Source organism: Panthera onca, chromosome D1 (assembly GCF_046562875.1).
Source record: "Panthera onca isolate mPanOnc1 chromosome D1, mPanOnc1 haplotype 2, whole genome shotgun sequence".
Lineage (NCBI taxonomy): Eukaryota > Metazoa > Chordata > Mammalia > Carnivora > Felidae > Panthera > Panthera onca.
In genome coordinates, this window is record NC_138348.1 from 70,107,362 (window position 1) to 70,128,054 (window position 20,693).

Sequence of the window (20,693 nt, forward strand, 5' to 3'; positions counted from 1 at the left end):
CTCTCTCTGTCCCAAAAATAAATAAAAAACGTTGAAAAAAAAATTAAAAAAAAAAATTTAGGATTATTCTAATGTGAAAAATGCAATGGTTATTTTGATAGGGATTGCATTGAGTTTGTAGGTTGCTTTGGGTCATCTGGCCATTTTAACAATATTAAATCTTCTATTCCATGAGCATGGAATATCATTCTATTTGAGTCTGCAATGTCCTTTTACCAGTATTTTATAGTTTTCAGAGTACAAGTCTTTCACCTTCTTGGTTAAGTTCATTCACAGGTATTTTATTCTTTTCGTACAATTATAAATGGAATTGTTTTCTTAATTTGTCTTCTTGCTCCTTTGTTATTAGTGTGTAGACATGCAGCAGATTTCTGTATGTTAATTTTGTATTTTCCAACTGAATTCATTTATTTTAATTGTTTTTTGGTGGATTCTTTAAGGGTTTGTATGAATAGTATTATGTCATCTGCAGATAGTGAAAGTTTTACTTCTTCCTTACCAATTTGCATGCCTTTTATATCTTTTTCGTATCTGATTGCTATGGCTAGAACTTATAGTGCCCTTTTTCTGTTCTTAACTTTGTATTGTTTTCTTTTTCATAATTAAAAAGAATAAAAATTCAAGCAGTGAATGAAGAATGAAATATTGGTTTTCTCATCCAAATCCTTAACTACTATCAACTGTCTGTTGTGTAATCTTTCAGTAAATTTGTGTGTGTGTGTGTGTGTGTGTGTGTGTGTGTGTGTGTGTGTTTACTTTCACACACAAAAAAACACAGGTTATTCTAAACATACTGTTCTATATCTTAATTGATTTTTTTCCAAGTAACCATTTATCTTGAAGATTTTTTCACATCATGTAGACCTATCTGCTACATTTTGTTTTTTGTCAATACTTAGTAGTAGGTATGTTATATTCCTAATAAGTGGAAGTAATACAGTTTATTAGTCCTCTATTAATGCACATACAGCTTATTTTTCCTTTGCTTTAAAAACAATGCAGGATTCATTTATCTGTGCACATTCTTTTTTGCATATGCATACAATTACAAGATCTATTTTTAGAAGTTGAATTTCTAGGTCAAAGGTGTGTGTAGTAAAATTTTGATAATCTCAAAAAGAGGTCCTCCAAGAGAATGAACACATTTATATGGCCACTAGCTATGTATTTGTAATTATCTCTCCATACACTTACCAACACTGTGATAACTTGTTTTTTTACAGAGATTAAGTTTTTCATTGACAGGATTTAGTTCATCCTCTATTAATCATTTTTTTCCCTGTAGGAATGACTTGATTTGACAAACATTTAGTCTCATAAAACTTTATTGTGTGTGAAGTATAATATTAGATGTTTGGAGAAGTCAGAATTCATTAGATACAGTCTCTGCTTCTGACCAGATGCTAACACAATTGACGGAGGCAGACACATTCTGTCCTCAGATTACCTTTCCCACCTTATCTATTTGTAATAACTTTTGTGAGCACTGTGGGACTGAAAATGAGCAAGTTTCATGAATATTTTAAGTGAGTACTAGAAGTTTCATGAATATGTTAAGTAGGTGTGAGAATTTCCATGAATATATTAAGTAGGAGAATGATTAGCATGGATAGTGCAGCCATAGCTCACTAACCTCTATATCCCACAAGCTCATTTGCTACCTTTGCATTTTTTTCACTGTTATCAGCTAGTACAAGGAGATATGGTTGAGGATTTATGACTTACCATGTCTCTTTCATGCCTCTTACAGGTTAGCTGACTCACTATCCCAGGTGTCTATAACTAGATTAAAACACTTCTGTATCACTGAAAAAGAGCTCCCCTCTGGAAAACAATGATGCTTTAATGAGCAGCCGTATGCCAAAATCAGGACAACAAGGTAAATAGTAAACATAAATGAGGCTTCTGGAAGCAAAATGGATGGCAGGAGGATTGGAGACAGGTGATGAGAGTTGAGGAGAAACAACAATAGTAGCAAAATAGAAAAATGAAGACAAATATTGGCTACATTTAAGTTCTCATAGGCCTTAGGTTTTTAATATTCATCTTTATTAACTTAGGCTGAATGTGCACATGAAGTATTCTTTAACAGAGACCCATTCCTTATTAAATACTTCAAAGTAAATAAGTGCTCTGGCCTCCTCTTTGACCTAGTCTTGGCCCCTGGGTGATGTGATTAAGGCCACTTTAGCTGTTTAGTGCAAGTAGCTGGATACCCCATAGATGAGGGAAGAGGAAAATGACTTTTTTTCTTTTTTTTTCTTTTTCTTTTTCTTTTTTTTTCTTTTTTCTGCACACAAAGAGAAAGGAGGCAACTGTCTCCCATCTCTCCTGAAAGGTTTCTTTCTGACTCCAGCCCTTTGATATGCAAATAAAATCACTCCAACTACTTGATAGTCCTTTGCCTCTAGGATTTGTGACAAAGAGGTATCCCAAGGTCAGGGATACTTATTACAGGGATTACTTAATACTTCTTGAAATAGAAATACCTTTGTAGATAATGGTCCCTTCTCCAAGAACCTTTTCACCTAACCTAGGTACCTATCCTGGGACGTACCCACTTGACTTTTGGGGATAAATTTTAAATGACAGATCTAGTCTTATGGTATGTAGACATGTTTCCAGAAGTGAAAGTAAGCTTTCCCTTACTTTAGAGCATATACATTTTTGTAGCTCAGAAGGCTAAAGCTTTTTGCAGGATCACTGACAAATTCTGGGAAATTTTATTTCCCCACACCTTGGTAAGGCTGCATCCTGGCATGAATTCACTCAAGCTGTTCCTGGTCTTTACTGAGATGCATTGCTTTGTGAACAGGCAGGGATTGGGAATCCATAAACCCACCTAAATTTAGCAACAGTTTATAATATATACTATGTATATTATATATAATTATATATATTATAGGAATATTATATATAATTATATATATTATAGGAACATATATATTATAAGAATATATTATATATTATAGGAATATATTGTATATATTATATGTTATATATTATATATATTATATGTTATAGGAATATATATATTATATTATGTTATAGGAATATATATATTATATTATGTTATAGGAATATATATTATATATATTATATGTTATAGGAATATATATTATATATATTATATGTTATAGGAACATATATATTATATATATTATATGTTATAGGAACATATATATTATATATATTATATGTTATAGGAACATATATATGTTATAGGAATATATATATTATATATATTCCTATATATTCCTATATATTATAGGGATATATTATATAATTATATAGGAATATATATAATTATATAATATATGTAATAGTCATTATATATTTCTTGGGAGTAAAGAAAGGGAGTTTAATTTTTGGTTTTATTTTTTGGAGGGATTTTGGAATGTGTTGTAGAGGAGCTGGCTCTTAAAAATGGACAGGAATTGTCAAAGAGAAGGGGGTTGGAAAAATTTTCAAGCGGTGCTTCTCAAAATTTCCAGTAGAGGACTCCAAAGAGCAAAAGGCAGTGACCACAAACCTCTGGGGCTGGGATTGGAGAGGTGTGTGTGTGTATGTGTGTGCTACCACAGCCACCACCTGTAGTGGTGTTAGAGAGAATAGTTAGAAACAGGCTTATCACTGCCTTGAAATTTCATTTGAATTTTGCATTCAAATTCAAATAATACAGTTTCACTTCCAAATCTTTGTGATCAAAGTTAAGAATGTCCTCGTTTCTCCTCCTTTCTTACATCCTTAGACAATAGTTCGTCTATTTAAAAAAACTGGGACATAGATGGCTCATCACAAGCAGAGTCATGGAGGTTAGACTTGAAGGAAAGTACAGAGAAATGTGAATTGGTTGTTGAGTTGGGATGGGGGAGGCACATCCAGTAGCTAGTGATGGAAAAATGGTGGACCAGGCAGCACATTGCATAGGTCCTTGAATGCTGTACTAAGAAATTAGTATTTGACTTTACAGTGGATGAAAATCTAATAGTCTTGGCAAGTGAAGTGCTGAATAACATAAGCTGCAGGAGGCAGAAGGTGACTTAGAGGCAAAAAGTTCTCTAGGAAGCTATTGAGGATGAGAGAACTGTGGGCCTGAATTGGGACCTTGACTTTGGGAGAAGAGGAGGTGTAGATCTGAGTTGAACTGGGAGATACAACCCACGTTGGATACAGAAGATCAGAGTGAAATGAGTACAGGATAACGCCTAGACTTGTACCCAGAGCATTTGAGAGGATGATAAATCTTCCCAGAGAATCTTTCCTTTGATATTTTCTGCTTTGTGTTTTTCTCCCCCTCCCACATTGATGTTCAAATATACAAAGTATTATTATTTTAAGATCAAGTCAAATTATACCCACAATACACTTTTTTTATTTCTAAATTTACCAGGTAGATCTTAAAATATTATAAAGGTAGATATAAAAAAATTAGTTTTTCTCCCCATCTCACTCAGAAATTACTTCATGGCTTCAAAATCTATAAAATAAAATTTCCTTACAGGGTAGTAAAAATATCTATTAATTCTAATGGAGTGTTGTATCTATTCTAACTGAGGCATAATTGCCAAAATAATAAATGCTTATTGTGGTAAAATCCAAGTTGAAATTTCCATCTCTAGAATCTCCCACCCCCTGTCAAGAAACCCACTCTTTCTAGGTTAAGACTGTTCATGGTGGTTTGGTGCTTATCTCTTCAGACCTTTTATCTTTCTATGAATATTTAGTTTTATATACATGATATATACACAACATATATGTATACACTATATGCAGTTACTACTGTATGTAGAAACGTATATAGTTTGGTTTTTTTTTTTTAAAGAAGCATGGATATTTCTCAGTTTTTTTTATTGCTTGCATATAGTTGGAATACATATATAAATGTACCATAATTTAACTGTCCCCTTTTTGATAAACATTTAGGTTACTGACAAGCAAGTCTGCATTTAAAATACATCAGCAACTGGGATGCTAGTCATGGTGCAAATTAAGTCAGCTGGTGAGTGAAAATCCATCTCAAATTTTTATTTTGATAACTTTGCTTAAATTTTGTTGAGAATACTCACATGATGATACCATTGATGACAAAGATAATTACTCTCAGATTCTGTTAGTAAGAGTGAGAATTTAATTCATACTTAGAAGAAATTTGGCAATATGTATTAAGAGTTTGAAAAGAAATTACAGATCGAAGGAGATAAATCAATTTCTGGGGATAAATTTCAAAGTAATAATGGTGTAGAAAAAGATTTATGGATATTTAATAGTGTTATTAATAGAAAAAACATGAAAACATACTAATGATTAAGTAAAATACAGCACATTAATATGACTGAATTATAGTTTGCAGCCAACGTAACCATGTTTTCACATTTAGTTGCATGAAAAATGCTTGTGATACAATGTCAAATGAAAAAAGCTGGTGTAATCTCTTGAAATATTTTATTTATATTTTCAGTTTTCTATAGGAAACTTTTTTTTTTACATAAAGAATAAACCTTACTGTGATAATTTGTGCTGGAAGAAATAACAGATGTTATGAAGGGAAGGTCTTTATGAAAGTTAGTAAGGTGTCTAAGGTGTCTTCAGATAGGGGAGCATCATTTTGTTTCTGTTTGTGTGGCAAGTGGGGCAGCATCATGGGGTCTCACTCTGGATAAGAAGATGAAGGACTCACCAGGGGACTATAACACAGAAGGTGATGTTAGCCTGGTTGAGTTTTCTTGTGAATTTTTCCAGTACGAAGCACATCTCTTTTTCATCTTCTGAAAGCATCCCTCCCATGACTAACACAGATGGAGGACAATGCCCAAATCTACCACTTTGAAATCAGTTTAGAGAATTGCATTGTAAGTGAAACCACATTTTGGAAAATTGTTCAAACCTCAAAGTTTTGAGACTTAGGGGCCAATATGAGAGAAGCTATTTTACTCTTTGAAGTTTTAAGGTGAAAGAAGGCAGAAATCTCTAGCAGAGATTCTGCTAGAAGGCAGATTTCTAGCAACAGTTAAGAAGTAGCAAGCAAGCACAAAATTTTATGTAGGGTTATTCTACTTGAAACAAGAATTCTACCTGTTACCTATGTCATAATTCTTGGTATTTTTAATTTTTTTTAACTTAAGGGAGAATGTCTAATCTGTAGTTCAAATAAAACTGCCAATAGTTTAATTCCATTCCTTTGGACCATGAAATTAAGACACCTACCATTGCTTGATGGTAACACATATCAGTGTTACTTTTTATGATGGTTCAAAAGGTCTGTAAGATGAATAACCAAACCTAATGTGTAAGATGAACAAATGTAGTAAACTGGTTTCCCAATTTCCAACTATTCATCAAGTGGTTTTATGTGTCCTAACCTCTTCCCCCCCTTCCTACTTCCTATTCCCCACTCTTCCCCCTTTTCCCCTTCCTTTATAAAAATTGCTCCCTCCTCAGCCAAATTATGTGATTTTGGTGTAGGCAGAAAATCATAACACCTCAGTCTTGGGGTGCAGAAATCAGAGTCCTTTCTGAGCATCTTGAATTGCATATATGCAATTCAAAATTGCTTTCTGGCCATTAGCCTAGAAGGATATAAGCTTGAAATTGTTTATGGTTATATTTACAGGCTTGTAGAAAAAACCCAGGGTTGGATTTCTATCTCTTGGAATCAAAGAGTTCTGACTATTTCAATGATTTTATTGGATTAGCAGTCAGAATCAGAGATAGCAGTAGGTATACAGAATTATCCTTGGGCATACTAACTTTATTTAACTCTAAAATCAATATGAGTATTTAAGGAGTAAAGCAGTAGGCATTTTGCAAAAGATGCCAAACTTCAGTTTCTTTGAAACCATTTAGCTGTGGGGAAGAGCTGGAGATGATTAGGACAGGGAGTTTGACTTATAAATAAGAAATGAGAAGGGAGCAGTGATACCCTTCTATAGCACAGAAGCTATGTCTTGAAAAGGAATAGAAGGAATTAATTTAGAATCCCAGGCTTCCCACTTTTCATCTGCTCTCAGAAACGGAAATGTGATTGAATATATTATATAGTGATAATACAGAATTTGCCCTTTTCTGATTATAAGAAAGATAAGCCTGTGGATAGATTTCTTGCCTATTGGTTCAGCTGAAGAAAATCCTCTATCTTATATTGCTTATATCAGCGAGGGTCCATGGAAGCTGTGGGATCCCACTTTCTTTTGCTTGACAAACACTGGGGAAGTTTTTTTTTCCATCTTTCCTACCACCACGAAAATGTCACTCTCCAAATGGACTATTACCATCTTGGTATCCCTTAAATAGATTTCTGTATCTTAAAACATGTGGAATATATTTGAGATTAATATGTTTCACATCAAAGTCTAAGTGCTATCAGTTTTAAAAGTCAATTTGTGGAAAATCAAGTCCAAGTGGTGACTTTATTTGTACTCAGTAGAATTCTGAATTCCTCAAATTATCATTTTCTCAATTTCTAGTTTGAGATCTTGGTCTAGTCTTCCTCTGGCTAATGTATAAGTGGTATTTTGACAATTGATTCATCACTTGGGGGTGCATCAAGTATTGTCTCCTATGTGTATCTAGTATAGAATATGGGTGGTATTTATTGATGGAAAGAACTTTTCAGACTTTACATAGAGGGAAGCACATATAAGGTACTGTGTTAGAGCAAAACATCTATAATCTTACCCTAATTCCTTAATTTATACACTGTTCCTCTTTGTGCAGGGAAGTACATTGATGAAAAAAAAATGATGGGTTACACTGTTGGTACTTTAAAAGTTATTTTCCAGCATGGATACTTCCTAAATGATTACATAAGAAGAAGCCCTTGTATAATCTAACAGCACCAATTAGGCATTGGCAGTCTTTGAAAGCTGTGGATAGCTCTTCTTCCCCTAGTGCCTGTCAGTGTTTGGTGCTGGCAGAGAGAGTTGTTTTGAAAAGATGGTGGTGGGTAAGAAGAACTGCCTCCTACCACACCTTTGAGATGAGGGGAACAGAAGCTGTATGTGACCTCACAGGAAGAAAATGGGGTTTAGAAGAAATATTCTCTCAGGCACTGGAAGGTGACAGTGGGAGGGGCCAGGAACACTGTGGAGCCACTTGGCCTGTACCTCTCTGCAGACAAAGCAGTTATGCTTTGTGGGCACTCTCAAGCCACCTTTGGCTGACCTTGATACAGACCAGTGATTCTCTCTATACATTTTTAAAAATAATTTTACTGAGGATTAATTGATGTATGATAAGCCACATGTAAAGTATACCATTTGGTAAGTTTTGACATAAGCATGTACCTGTGAAGCTATTACCACAATCAAGTTAATAAAAACATAACTCCTAGAAGTTATGCTATCCTCATGGCACCTTCATAATTCCTCTCACTAGCTACTCCCTGGTCTCCTCTACCTTCATCCCATTGTAATGACTGATTTACTTTCTGTTCCTGTAAGATTAGTTTTCATTTAATAGAATTTTCTATATATGAAATCATATAGTATACAGTCTCTCTTTTTTTGGGGGGGTTTTATTTCTTTAACTTAGCATAATTATTTTGAGATTCTTCCATAGTTTAACACTTATCAGTAGTTCATTTCTTTTCATTGCTGATTAGTATCGTAATGTATGTATATACCATAGTTTGTGTATTCACTCACATATTGATGGATATTTGGGTTATTTCCAGTTCTTGGCTATTACAAATAAAGATTCTGTGAATGTTTGTGTACAAGCCCTTGGACACAAGCATATGATCATATGCTTTCATTTCTCCTGCATGCATATCTAGAAGTAGAAGTTTGGGTCATATGGTAGGTCACATTTAACTTTTTGAGAAACTTCCAAACTATTTTTCCAAAGTCCTACCAGCAGTGTATGAGATATCTAGCCCTTCTACCTCCTTGCCAACTTTTAAGATAAGCTTTATAATTTAATAATTAAGCTTTAATAATTTAATGCTAATAGGTGGGATGTGGTACTCATTGTAGTTTTAATTACATTATTCTAAATCTGACTATAATTGTGGATTCATTTTTCCTTTCAGTTCTTAGTTTTTGCTTCATACATTTTGCTTACTTTGTTTTTACATGCATAAATGTGTAGGGTTGTTATATTCTCTTCATGAATTAACCTACTTATCATTATCAAATAACTTTCTTTATCCTTGACAGTATTATTTTTTTAAAAATTGTTTTAAATCTTTATTTTTGAGAGAGAGAGAGAGAGAGAGAGAGAGAGAGAGAGAGAGTGTGCAAGGCAGGGGAAGGGGGGTGGTGGTGAGGAACAGAGAGAGAGAGGGAGACACAGAATCTGAAGCAGGCTCCAGGCTCCACACTGTCACACACAGCCTGATGTGAAGCTCGAACTCAGGAACCATGAGATCATGACCAGAGGTGAAGTCACCTGCTTAACCAGCTGAGCCACCCAGGCACCCCTTGACAGTATTCTTTATTCTGAAATATCCTTTGTTCAAATATAGCCATTCCAGCTTTCCTTTGATAATGTTAACATGGTATATTATTTTTCATTCCTTTACTTTTAGTCTGTTAATGTCTTTATGTTTAAAGTGTGTTCCTTTTGGCAGCATATAGTTTGATCTTGCTTTTTAATCCAATATGATCATATCTACCATTTAATCGAGGTATTTAGGCCATTTACATTTAATATAAGTATTGATATGTTAGGTATAAATATACCTTCTTTTTCTTAGTAGTTTCATCTATTCTTTCTCTTCTTCTACTTTCCTTATATTCTGGATTAATTGAATATGATTCCACTTTATATCTTTCATTGGCTTGTTAACTACAACTCCTTATTTAATTTAGTGGTGGCTTAAGGATTTATAGCATACATCTTTAATTTATTACACCTTTCAAAAAATATTACATCATTTTGCACATAGTGAAGAATCTTAACCATATACTCTCATTTTTTTTCTATAAAGAGGTAGATAGTATTTTAGGCTTTGTGTGCCATATGGTCTCTTGCAACAAATCACCTCTACCATTGTAGCTCAAAGCAGTCATAGGTGATACATAAATTAATGAGAATGACTGTTTTCCAATAGTAGTTTATTTTAAAAAAAGCAAGAAGGATTTGGTCTTAGTCTGTTTGGCAGCTATCACAAAATATCATAGACTGCATAGTTTATAAACAACAGAAATTTGTTTCTCATGGTTTTGGAGGCTTAGAAGTCTGAGATTAAGGTCAGATGAAGGCCTTCTTCCAGTTTGCAGACTTCTTGTTGTAACCTCACATGGAAGAAGGGGCAAGAGATCTTTCTGGAGCCTCTTTGATAAGACACTAATCCCATTTATGAGGGGTCCACTTCCCAGGACCTACTCATTGCCCAGAAGCCCCACCTCCTAATACCATCACCTTTAGGCAATTCCTGTTGCCAAAATTCAGCATATGAAATTTGGAGAGGTAACAACATTCATACCACAACATAGTGGGCTGTAGTCTGTTGATTCCTGGTTTTAAATAGTCAGTTATCTTTATATAAAGGTATTACCATATCTGGTGTTCTTCCTTCCTTTATGTAGATTCATATTTTCCTCTCCTTCTGCCTAAAGGACCTTTTTCTTAATACATTTATTGTACTGATGAACTCCTGGTGTTGAATTTTTTTAGATTTTCTATGTGTGAAATAGTCATAATTTCACCTTCATTTGCAAAAGTTGTTTTTCTGGGTATAGAAGTCTAATTGACAGTTATTTTCCTTTTGTATTTAAAAAATGTTATCTCTTTTCTCACTTGTGTTTCCAATAAGAAGTCTGCTGTCATTCTTGTCTTTATTCCTGTGTACATGTAACTTGTAGTGTTTTCTCTGGCTGCTTTTAAGATTTTTCTGTTTACTATTGGTTCTGAGCAGTTTGATTATGATGTGCCTTGGTATAGTTTTTTCATTTTTTTTGTATTTTGAACTTCTTGGCTCCCTACATTTATAATATCAGTCAAATACGGAAAAAATTTTGTGTCCTTATTCTTCAAATAATCCCCTCCCCTACACACACATAAATTTCAGGGATCTACTTATTTGTATATTTGGACTTTCATGCTCTTTCCTTAATCTCCTCTTTATCCTTCTACATATTTTATTTTTTGTGATTGATTCTGGAGAGTTTCTATCACAATGTCTTCAGGTTTACTAGTCCTCTTTTCTGCAAATTATAATTGGCTGTTTACCTCAACCAGTGCATTTTTCACTTCACATATTTTATTTTTTAATTCTAGAAGTGTAACTGGGATTAAAAAAATACCTTCTATGTTTCTATTTCTTAACATATGGAATAACATTATGTTTTAATTTCCTTTTCTGCTAACTTTAACATTTATGTCAGTTGTGGGTGGGTTTTGCTTTTTCTCATAACGGGTTGTATTTTCCTGCTTTTTTGCTATGTGACTGGATTCCAGACATGGATTTTTTTTTTTTTTACCTTGTTGGGGGGCTTGATATCTTTGTATTCCTATAAGTTTTCTTGAGCTTTGTTCTGGATACAGTCCTTTTCCTTGGATATAGATTGATCCTTGTGAGTTTTACTTTTAAGATTTATTAGTTGGGTTTCAAGTAGTACTCGATCTAGAGATAACTATTTCCCACTATCAAAGCAAGAGTTTTTGGGTATTCTACCCCATTCCCCATGATTTATGAAGTTTTCCAATATGTCTATGTAAGATCAGGCAGTGTTCCTTCTAATTCTTTGGGTGGCTTTTCCCCCAGTGTTAGGTCATTTCCTTACAGGCACATGTTGATCAGCACTTAGCTAAATAATCTAGGAAAATTTTTTCAGATCTTCAGAGTTCTCTCTGTGCTATTCTTTCCTTTACAGGAGTCTGCTCTCTAACCACCTTGGTCCTTTTGGACTTTTAATTTCATTTCCTCAACTTAGGAAGTTCAGTGGGCTCTGTCTGGTTTCCTCCCCTCTGTATTGAACACTCTCAAGAGAGTTGGGCAACTTTATCTCTTATTTACTTCCTATTCTTAGGGACCACTGTCATTCTTTGCCTGATTTCCAGTATCTTCAAAACCATAGTTTGATATATTTTGTCCATTTTTTGGTTGTTTCAGGAGGAGAGTAAAGTCTCTCCAGACTTTCAGTTATATATATTCCAGATTGTCAGTCTTCCAAGGCAGTAGGTATCACACAGTAGAGTGGTTAAAGTATTAGGTGTTTTAGGAGTACTTAGTAAATAAATTTCTTTGCTCATATTTCGAATGAATTAGGAGATGGTTGTGGAGCCCAAGATATAGAGACTGAGATCAGCTTATTTCTCATAAAATGAAGTTGGAGAAAGTAGTTAAGGTTTGCAGTCAGCTCACTAACATTTCACCTTGATTAAGAGAATAAAAGGCTGCATGGAGGTCCATCTCCTAAACCCTACAGATAAGCAACTCTGCCACCCCTGGGAAGACCTGGGATAGGCTTTGAAAGAGGCTTTGAATGTCACTGTGTAGGAGAGGTCCCTACCTGTGGAAACTAGAGGAGTGGAGATGAATGATTTTACAAAGAGAGTGGGTTCAGCAGCAAATAACTCTTGGTTCTCCCAAGTGACTTTGTACAAATTAACCGCTGACTTTATTTCTTCTTTTTTGAAGAAAGAAGCTGTTATGCAACCTTCAGAAAATTTATGTAGTGTGTGTTCTCTGACCGTCCTCTACCCCACACTCTCTCTCTCTCTCTCTCTCTCTTCTTGTTATAGCTACTTACAAAGCATAGGAAATTGTGGGTAGTCATTACTTCCAATTTCACAGAATCATAATCACCCCCATAGTTGTGTGAATGAGAATAATAAATGATAACAAACTTGCAGTGATAATCCTGTCTTACATCAATATTGAGGTTCTCAAGACTATTCAATTTGGAGATGCAAGGATGTCACCAGTGTAAGGTTTGAACTCTGACCCTACTCCAATGCCATTTCCTAGAGCATTCCCCCTGCATCAATACAGTAGTTACTAAGGAATTTGGGAAACATCCTGCCCATCTGGGTCCTATAGCCCTGTGATGGCTCCCTTGCTCTGTCATCTGTCCATTGTCGAGTTCAGAATATAAGGCACACAATCCTTCTGTCAAGTGCTTCCAAATCCAGTGTAAGCAGAAGGCTTTCAGAAGCTCAATAACAATAAACCTCCATTCATTTTCATCTCAGTTAATTAGGAATTAACAGCAGGTTGACAAGGTCTAGGCTGAAATTTACCTTGGCTTTGAAAGGGCTCTCTTTATACACAGTAAAAATTAATTGGGTAAATAGAACATCAGGTGAATGATGGGAGAGAAAAAAAGGAGAAGCATTTAATTGCTCACATGATAAAAAAAAAAACAGCCTTTCACAAACAAATAACAACAATCTCATATCAGTAGAAAAAGTGGAAAGGGTTGGATATTTAGAGCCCTGAGTGCTCCTCCTATGTCTTCTCTAACTACTGTATCACTTAAGTACAACTACTTTCCTTCCTTGGACTTAGTTGGCTCCTCCATAAGATCCACAGTTGTTCTCCATGCCCTTTAGTGACCTAATACAATGATAGCAATTGATATGCTCCATTTAAAATAAACTAGGTCTTCATTAAGCTAGGCAGATACTGTTGTAAGAAGGACAGTTCCTTTCCAAGATGTCTAGATAAATCACCATCACCTTTGCATGCCAGTCTCTCTCAGTTCCAATTTGTTCTCGCTTCTGCCAGTGATCTTTTCTACAGTGCATTCTGACTTGGTCTCTTGGGTCCTGGGATAAAGTCCAAACTCTCTACCAGGGCACATATGAGCTTCCACAAAATCTCCTGCCTTGGAGATCCTGTACACAGGGCTTGAGTGTCAGCCTGCTGGATTATGTACGTTCTCAGAATGCTCTTCATTCCTTCAGACTTGGTGTGTTTGCACCTGCTCTTCCCTTGTTTTGTCCAGGAAATGCTACAAATCTTTGAAACCTTAGCTCAGGCAACTCTTCTGTAAATTCTCAAGTCCCCCAGATAGAATTGGTGACTTCCTCATCAGTCTTTCCTTGGTTGCAGTCACAATGTAGTATGATTGCCTCCTCTGACAGACTGTGGATACCTTCATCCCAGGGTTTGGTTCTATTCCATCTGTATTTCTGAGGTCCAGCATGGGAATACAAAAGGGCTTATTGCATGGATGGATGAAAACAGCATTTAGAAGTAATAAAGAGGCAATTTTATAGCTATGTCATAATTTTTAAATGTCCTTATTTGAGATTGGCTTTTCTCTGATAATCTGAATTAGTGAAGGGTACTGACATTTCTGAGGATTATCTAAGAACCATTAGTCAGAAATATTCTGTGTGGAAAATTGCATTTAAGATGAAGAAAGAGTTTAGTTAGTGAACTGAGACTGCATGTTAAAGAACAGTAATTTTGAAAAAGTCATGGGTGATTTTTTTTAATAGTGCTTTTATCAGCCATAATAATACAGCCTGGTTTATTTGATGTTAAGCAGAATTGTAGCCATGTTTCTTGCATGTCCGTTATGAATTGTAATTAATGGTTTTAGAAATGGGTGGGCTTCCCCAGAGTCTATAAAATTTTGGCCCCTGAAGGTGAGGTGTTCAGATAGAGTCTTAAGACTATCTGATGTGGTTGCTGAAAAGGGAATTCATGTATTGAGTAGGAGTACATTCAGATCAAAAGAATTTTTTTGATACTATGAATTTCTAGATTTATAGATAAGAAAAATGTGGCTTGAGAAGGTGCTCCATATCTATTCAGTGAATTCAGGGTTTCTTTTCACTAGATGCCAGTAGCAGCTCCATTCCCATCCCCAGGTGTGAAAAAGGTTTCCATACATCAACAAATGTCCCTTGGGAGGAAAATTGCCCTATTGAGAACCACTGAATTAAATGAATCCATCAGTAAACATCACCTGAGGAAAGCTGAAAGGCTACACTAAATCTGTTAAATTTTTACTTTTGATATTTGTATTAAGATTAGACTCAATAAAGACTTATTCTGCATTTGCCAGTGAGGCAATGAACAAGACACTGTGCTAGGTACTGTGAAATTATAGAGAGCTGAAGAAATCTACTGTCTTGTTAAAAACCTACAAATAATTCTTAAGGACATCTTTGGACAGAAAAGCAGTGCAGAGAGAGCTGATGTAGCATAGCAGTTTATAGCATAGCATCAATGCATGCAATTTACTGGTTTTAATCACAAAATCTGGAACCATATCTGGGTTTCAAATACTAAGTACAATGTGCTCTAGCTGTTAAGTTGGAGAGGGGAGAGAACACAAGCTACTTAACTGTCTTATGCCTTAGTCTTTTTATCTGTAGAATGAAAATGATAATAAAAGACTATATCACAAGGTTCTTGTGAGAATTAGATGAATTAGTAGATTTAAGGTGTGATGCCTACTGCATAAAAAGTACTGTTAACACATTTGTTGAATCAAATAAACCATTGGCTGAGAAATGCATCATCTTTATGCACTTAATGCCACTAAGATAGAAAAAAAGGCTAATAATTGTAATTTAATAAAAATATCAGTTACGGGTTGGGCTCATCCTGATTTCAGAGGTGTAAAAAAAGTGCATTCTAGATTTGATGTAATGTAAATGTTTAGTATTATCATGGCTTAGTAGTCAGATTTGTATTTGAATTCTTGTGCTGCCACTTTTTAGCTTGGTCACCTTGAATCAATTATTTATTCTTTGAACTTTTTTTCTCATCTGTAAAATGGAAACAATAATTGCCATCTCACAGGGTTGTAGCAGACATTGAAGGATTGTAAATCACCTTAGCAAAAATGAGGTGCTTAACACATGGTACCTATTATGAACATAGATGTGTGGAAAACTGGAAATAAATGCTTTGCATGTGACATTTTGTCACATGAGAGAGTTTAATAGAAAGTGCTGTTAGGTAAGAGGATGGTGTCATCAAGACAGGACATGAAGGTTCTCTGTCAGTTCTAGATACTAAGATCACTTTCTCTTCCCTTCCCCTTTATTATTTGAATTTTTAACGTATGTTCAATCCTGCATATGTGGCATTAGAGCCATATTCGACCAAATCAGAGGACTTACTTGTTAGATGGGAAGATAAGATCAATGGGAGTGGAGAGAAGAAAGGGAGACTACCATTAATGTAGTATCTTCTATATCTCAGAAATCTCACTGTGTGCATTGTTGTCATAAAAACACTGTAAGGTAAATCCTATTGTTCCCATTATGGATGAGGAAACCGAGGCTTATAGAGGTTAAAAAATTTGTTTAAGGCCACATATTTAAGAAGCAGAGCTGGATTTTCCACTAAAGTTTTCCTGACCATTAATGCTGTAATCTGTTACAGTGTGGGTAAAATATTTTCGTAGGAATAGAAGGAGTAGCTAATTAAATGCTGTGACATAGGAATTCAAGGGGAGCAACCTTGAGTTGAATTGTCAGGGAAAACTTCATGCAAGAGGGCACTTGGAAAGGAAGATGAAATTTGATTAGGCAGAGGAGAGAATCCTAACTGCTACTCAAGTATGTTAGATAGGAGGATATTACGAATAAAGGTCAAGATTACCATGACTTTTCAAGGGGGTAGTGGTGAGACTGGGCTGGCTGAATCCGAGGAACTGAGTTTTATGAGTCCAAGGAGCATGTGTTGCCTGTTCTCCTCTATACCTCCAGCACCTAAAACTGCACTTAGCCCAGAGTAAGAGCTTAGTGATTGGGTAATACTGCTGAAATACAATTGAATGGATAGTGGGAAATGAAACTCAAGTCATGGTTTAGGATCTCAGAAGGCCTGAATGTCAAGTTGAGTGGTTTGGACCTAGCCTGTTGGTAGAGAGAAGCAGGTTTTTGAGCAAGAGAATGGCAGTAATAATTGTACTTTTAAAGTGCTTACTATTTATCAAGCAGTCTCCCAAGTACCTTATACATAATGTTTCATTTACTCTTCACAGCAAATCTATGAAATAGGCACTATTATATTCCACCCTGTTTTTCAGATGGAAAACTGAGGTATAGGGAAGTTAGAAAACTTACCCAAAGCCATACAGCTATTACGTGACAGAGCTGAGATTTGATGCTAGGAAGAGATCTTCTTCCATGTTCATATTCTTAACCTCTACACTCTACTGCCTTTTACTGAAAATGGTTTATGTATGATGTTTCTTGCCAAGGGCCCATTTTTAATGTCTTCTTGCAGTTTATGAATCTGTGAATCAGTGGCATGAATGAGTGTATAAGTAAAGACCTTTTTAAAGTTTAAAAGTTTCTAATCTCTCTCTCCTATGTGTTGTTTATACTCCCCACCCCTGTCCTGAGTTCTTTTTGTGCCCCGACAAAAACAGGAAAAAAGAGAAGTAACGAACATCTTTTTCAACACATTGGTAACCTTTAGTAACTAGTTATCACAGAGAAGATTGAAAACATGAGTCTCCAGAAATGCCAAATTTATTACTTCCCTTCTGATGGTATTTAGATATTGCTAAATTTCTGGGTCCAAGGGAGAAATGAATTCCAACATCACATGCTATTTTGAAAGTAGGGGAACCAGGCATTGAGTCTTCGTCTCCATAAAATGATTTTCTCAGAAAGTCCAGAGCTACTAGATCTGTGCCTGTCCCGTGGCAGGTGCTGTATATTTACTTGTTAAAGAAATAAGTAGGGTCATAAAAGGAACAGGGATTCAGACTTAAGTGATGTATATTTAAAAGTGACAGAGGGAGGGGGACAAAACAGAAGAGACTCATAAATATGGAGAACAAACTGAGGGTTACTGGAGGGGTTGTGGGAGGGGGATGGGCTAAATGGGTAAGGGGCACTAAGGAATCTACTCCTGAAATCATTGTTGCACCATATGCTAACTAATTTGGATGTAAATTTTAAAAAATTAAAAAATTAAAAAAATATTTAAAAAGTGACACCCTGCAGCTATAGGCTATGTGACCTTGGGGGAGTCACTTAATCCCTCTTAGTCTTGGTTTTCTCAACTAATCAAAAGAGATAAGAATAATTACCTTACAGGATGGTGGAGAGGAATTAGTGAATCAAAATGAGATAATTGTGTACAAGTCACCCAGTAAACTGGTATGGATACCTTAGAACCAATTTTACTTAGCCCTATGTCAGGGGCAAACCTCATACCTCTCCCCTTTCTTATACAGCCAGTGCCCAAACAGTAGCTGTAAATCTATTATTGTACTGTAGTATCTAACACATGATAGATACTACATCTATCTAGTATCTACATCTATCTAGTATCTACATCTATCTAGGTTATGTAGAATATCATGTTTTAACTGTGCCAATTTTGCCCCTGGCCCAGTGTCTTTAAGAGTGTGTATTTCCTGGACCCATATCTATTGCAGACAGTGTTCTGAACACTTTAGTATTGTTACTAAATCCTAGTTTAATTTAGCATTGCTACTAAGTCCTGGTTAGATTTTTTAATCAGGTTCACTGCATAGAAATGGGGGTACCTTTTGTTAGCTACAGTTAACAGGCTTCAGCTCTTGATTCATGCTTTAAGTGCTGGATGGAAACCTCACGATTTGTACAGTGTAGTTGTGCCTTTATGGATAAAGACACTGAGGCCAAACAGGGGAATGGAGGCAGTGACTGAGGTGAAACTCTGACTTAGGTGACCTAGTTCCTGTGTATCATTGTGACTTTAAGAATATCCTAGGGACCAGCAGAATTGATGAAACCTGTGAGCTTTTAGTGATGCAGAATCTGGGGTCCCACCCAGCCTAAGTGTATCAGAATCTGAGCTGTAGCAAAATACCCAAGTGATTTATACACACATTAAGGTTCAAGAAGCACCATTTTAAACTAACTTGAGCTTTTACTTGCGTAGGTATGTGTAGGTGTGTGGGTATGTATGTGTAGGGAAATGAAGCAGGGAGGGCAAAGAGAGAGGAAGGGAAAGAGAAAGGGAGAGAGAGAATGACTGATTCTGGGGAAGTATGGATGGGCTGAAGGTGATAAAATGCCCACATGATGTCCTTTAAACACTTGACAAATGGGGCTGGCAATCAGAAATGAGATCTAGGAAGGGATACTAATCTAGAGGGCATCTCTTAATAGGTGGTAGTTGAAACATGAAGGGATGTGATCATCTAGAGAGAGCAGGAAGGAAACACTACTGTTTAGAAGCTGGCAGGCCCAGCTAAAACGGCTGTAAAGGAAAGGCCAGAAGTCAGCATGAGGACCTCTGTATGTTCTACAGGCAAAGGAGAAGGGTTTCTAATTCTCTGGTTAATGTCCTCAGATAACAAAGGTTAGAGAGATGAAAACTGAAAATTCTCCTTTATATTTGATAACTGGTTGTTTGGCCAGGGGCCTCAGCTAACTGTGTCCTCCCAATTCCAGCACCTGTCATTGGGCGGATGTTTCAAATGCTAACCTCAGGCCATTCTTGCTTTTGAGAGTAGAACCTTGTGTGGCAAGTGCTTCATCTGCCATACTCTGGGGCTGTGCCTGGCTTCTGTCCTGCCTCTCTGTCTCTGACTTCCTAACTCCTAACTTGCCTGCAGGCTGCTGGACTCAACTTCTCATCTGACCCTTTTTCCACCCATTTGTGTATTTCCTTTTTCAGACCATCAGTGCCTCCTGACTTAGGTTTGCTTGGCCTAATATCTAATACCAGATTGTTTCTATTCCCCTCAACTCCTAATATTTAGGTTGAAATTATTTAAGCTGTTAAGTCTCTAGACAAAATAACTAGGACACCAAACTGTGTTTGGGACTTCTTAGTTTAATGTGATGGGAGCATCTCTCCTCTTAGAATAAGTAGCTTATTGTTTAAAATAAACCTCGGGGAGCAGATGGGATCTCAGGAAGAAGTCCTTGGTGCTAATGGCTTAACTGATGCACCAGGAGGGAAGTATTAAAAAGTTAAGCCATTTACTTCAACACAATTGTCTGTACATAATTTTTCATGTATTTTTTTTTGGGGGGGGGGTATCAGCATGATTCTGGAGGGAAGTGGAAAACATTTTACAACTTTTTAAAACCGCTGGTAGAATTTAAATTCCTAGTTACTGATTATTGAAAGTTATTGCATAAACTCTCCAGCAGCTGGCTGCCTTTTCTTTTCTAGGCTGGATTGGAGGCATTAGCCAAATATAGCCAAATTCACTGAGATTATCCCCAAACAATACTTCTTTGTGCCAGGCATTGGGTACTTTCACAGATTATCTTGTTTAGTCCTTACAACAACCATGTACAGTAGGTGTTGTTACCTGTATTTTGTACATGAGTCTCCCCAAAGTTACATAGTATTAGTGTCAAGAAACAGTATACAGACTCAGTGGGTAGTAATTCTGTGTATAATAGGGTAATTTTGAAACTTGGGTCAGAGTCAGTAGAAATAAGTATTATAGAATAAAGGAGTATTTTCTATATTTCCTTTATAAAAAATCAGAAACTTATTTTACCAGAGGCAAGGTAGTCCTTCTAAATCTGTGGTTCAAGGAAAGAGCTACAGGATGGTGACAAAGGAGAATTTCCCCATGAATGAAAGATCCTGGGGCAGCTGGGTCCTCACTCAGCTATGCACTTCCACTTATGCTTGACTGGCTATTTTCTGCACCTGGAATGCTTATCTTCCCTGCTTACCATCTCTTTACATCCATCACCATCTTCAGTAAATGCCTTTGTGGAATCCTCTATGAGGCCGCTTAGGGTGCCATGAACCTCAGCTTCTCCATCAATAATTTGGAAATGATAGAACTAATCCATGACATCAT

General features: G+C 36.0%; 1 long non-coding RNA gene across 2 annotated transcripts in view; it reads left to right on the forward strand.

Moving 5' to 3' along the window:
* Window positions 1–1,034: 1,034 nt before the first annotated feature.
* LOC144613049 (uncharacterized) overlaps window positions 1,035–20,693 on the forward strand; it is a 204,266-nt gene continuing 184,607 nt past the window's right edge. For both annotated transcript variants that reach the window (XR_013550372.1, XR_013550373.1), the window contains exons 1-2: window positions 1,035–1,879; window positions 4,927–5,002. This is a non-coding gene — a long non-coding RNA (uncharacterized LOC144613049). The remainder of the gene's footprint in view (window positions 1,880–4,926; window positions 5,003–20,693) is intronic.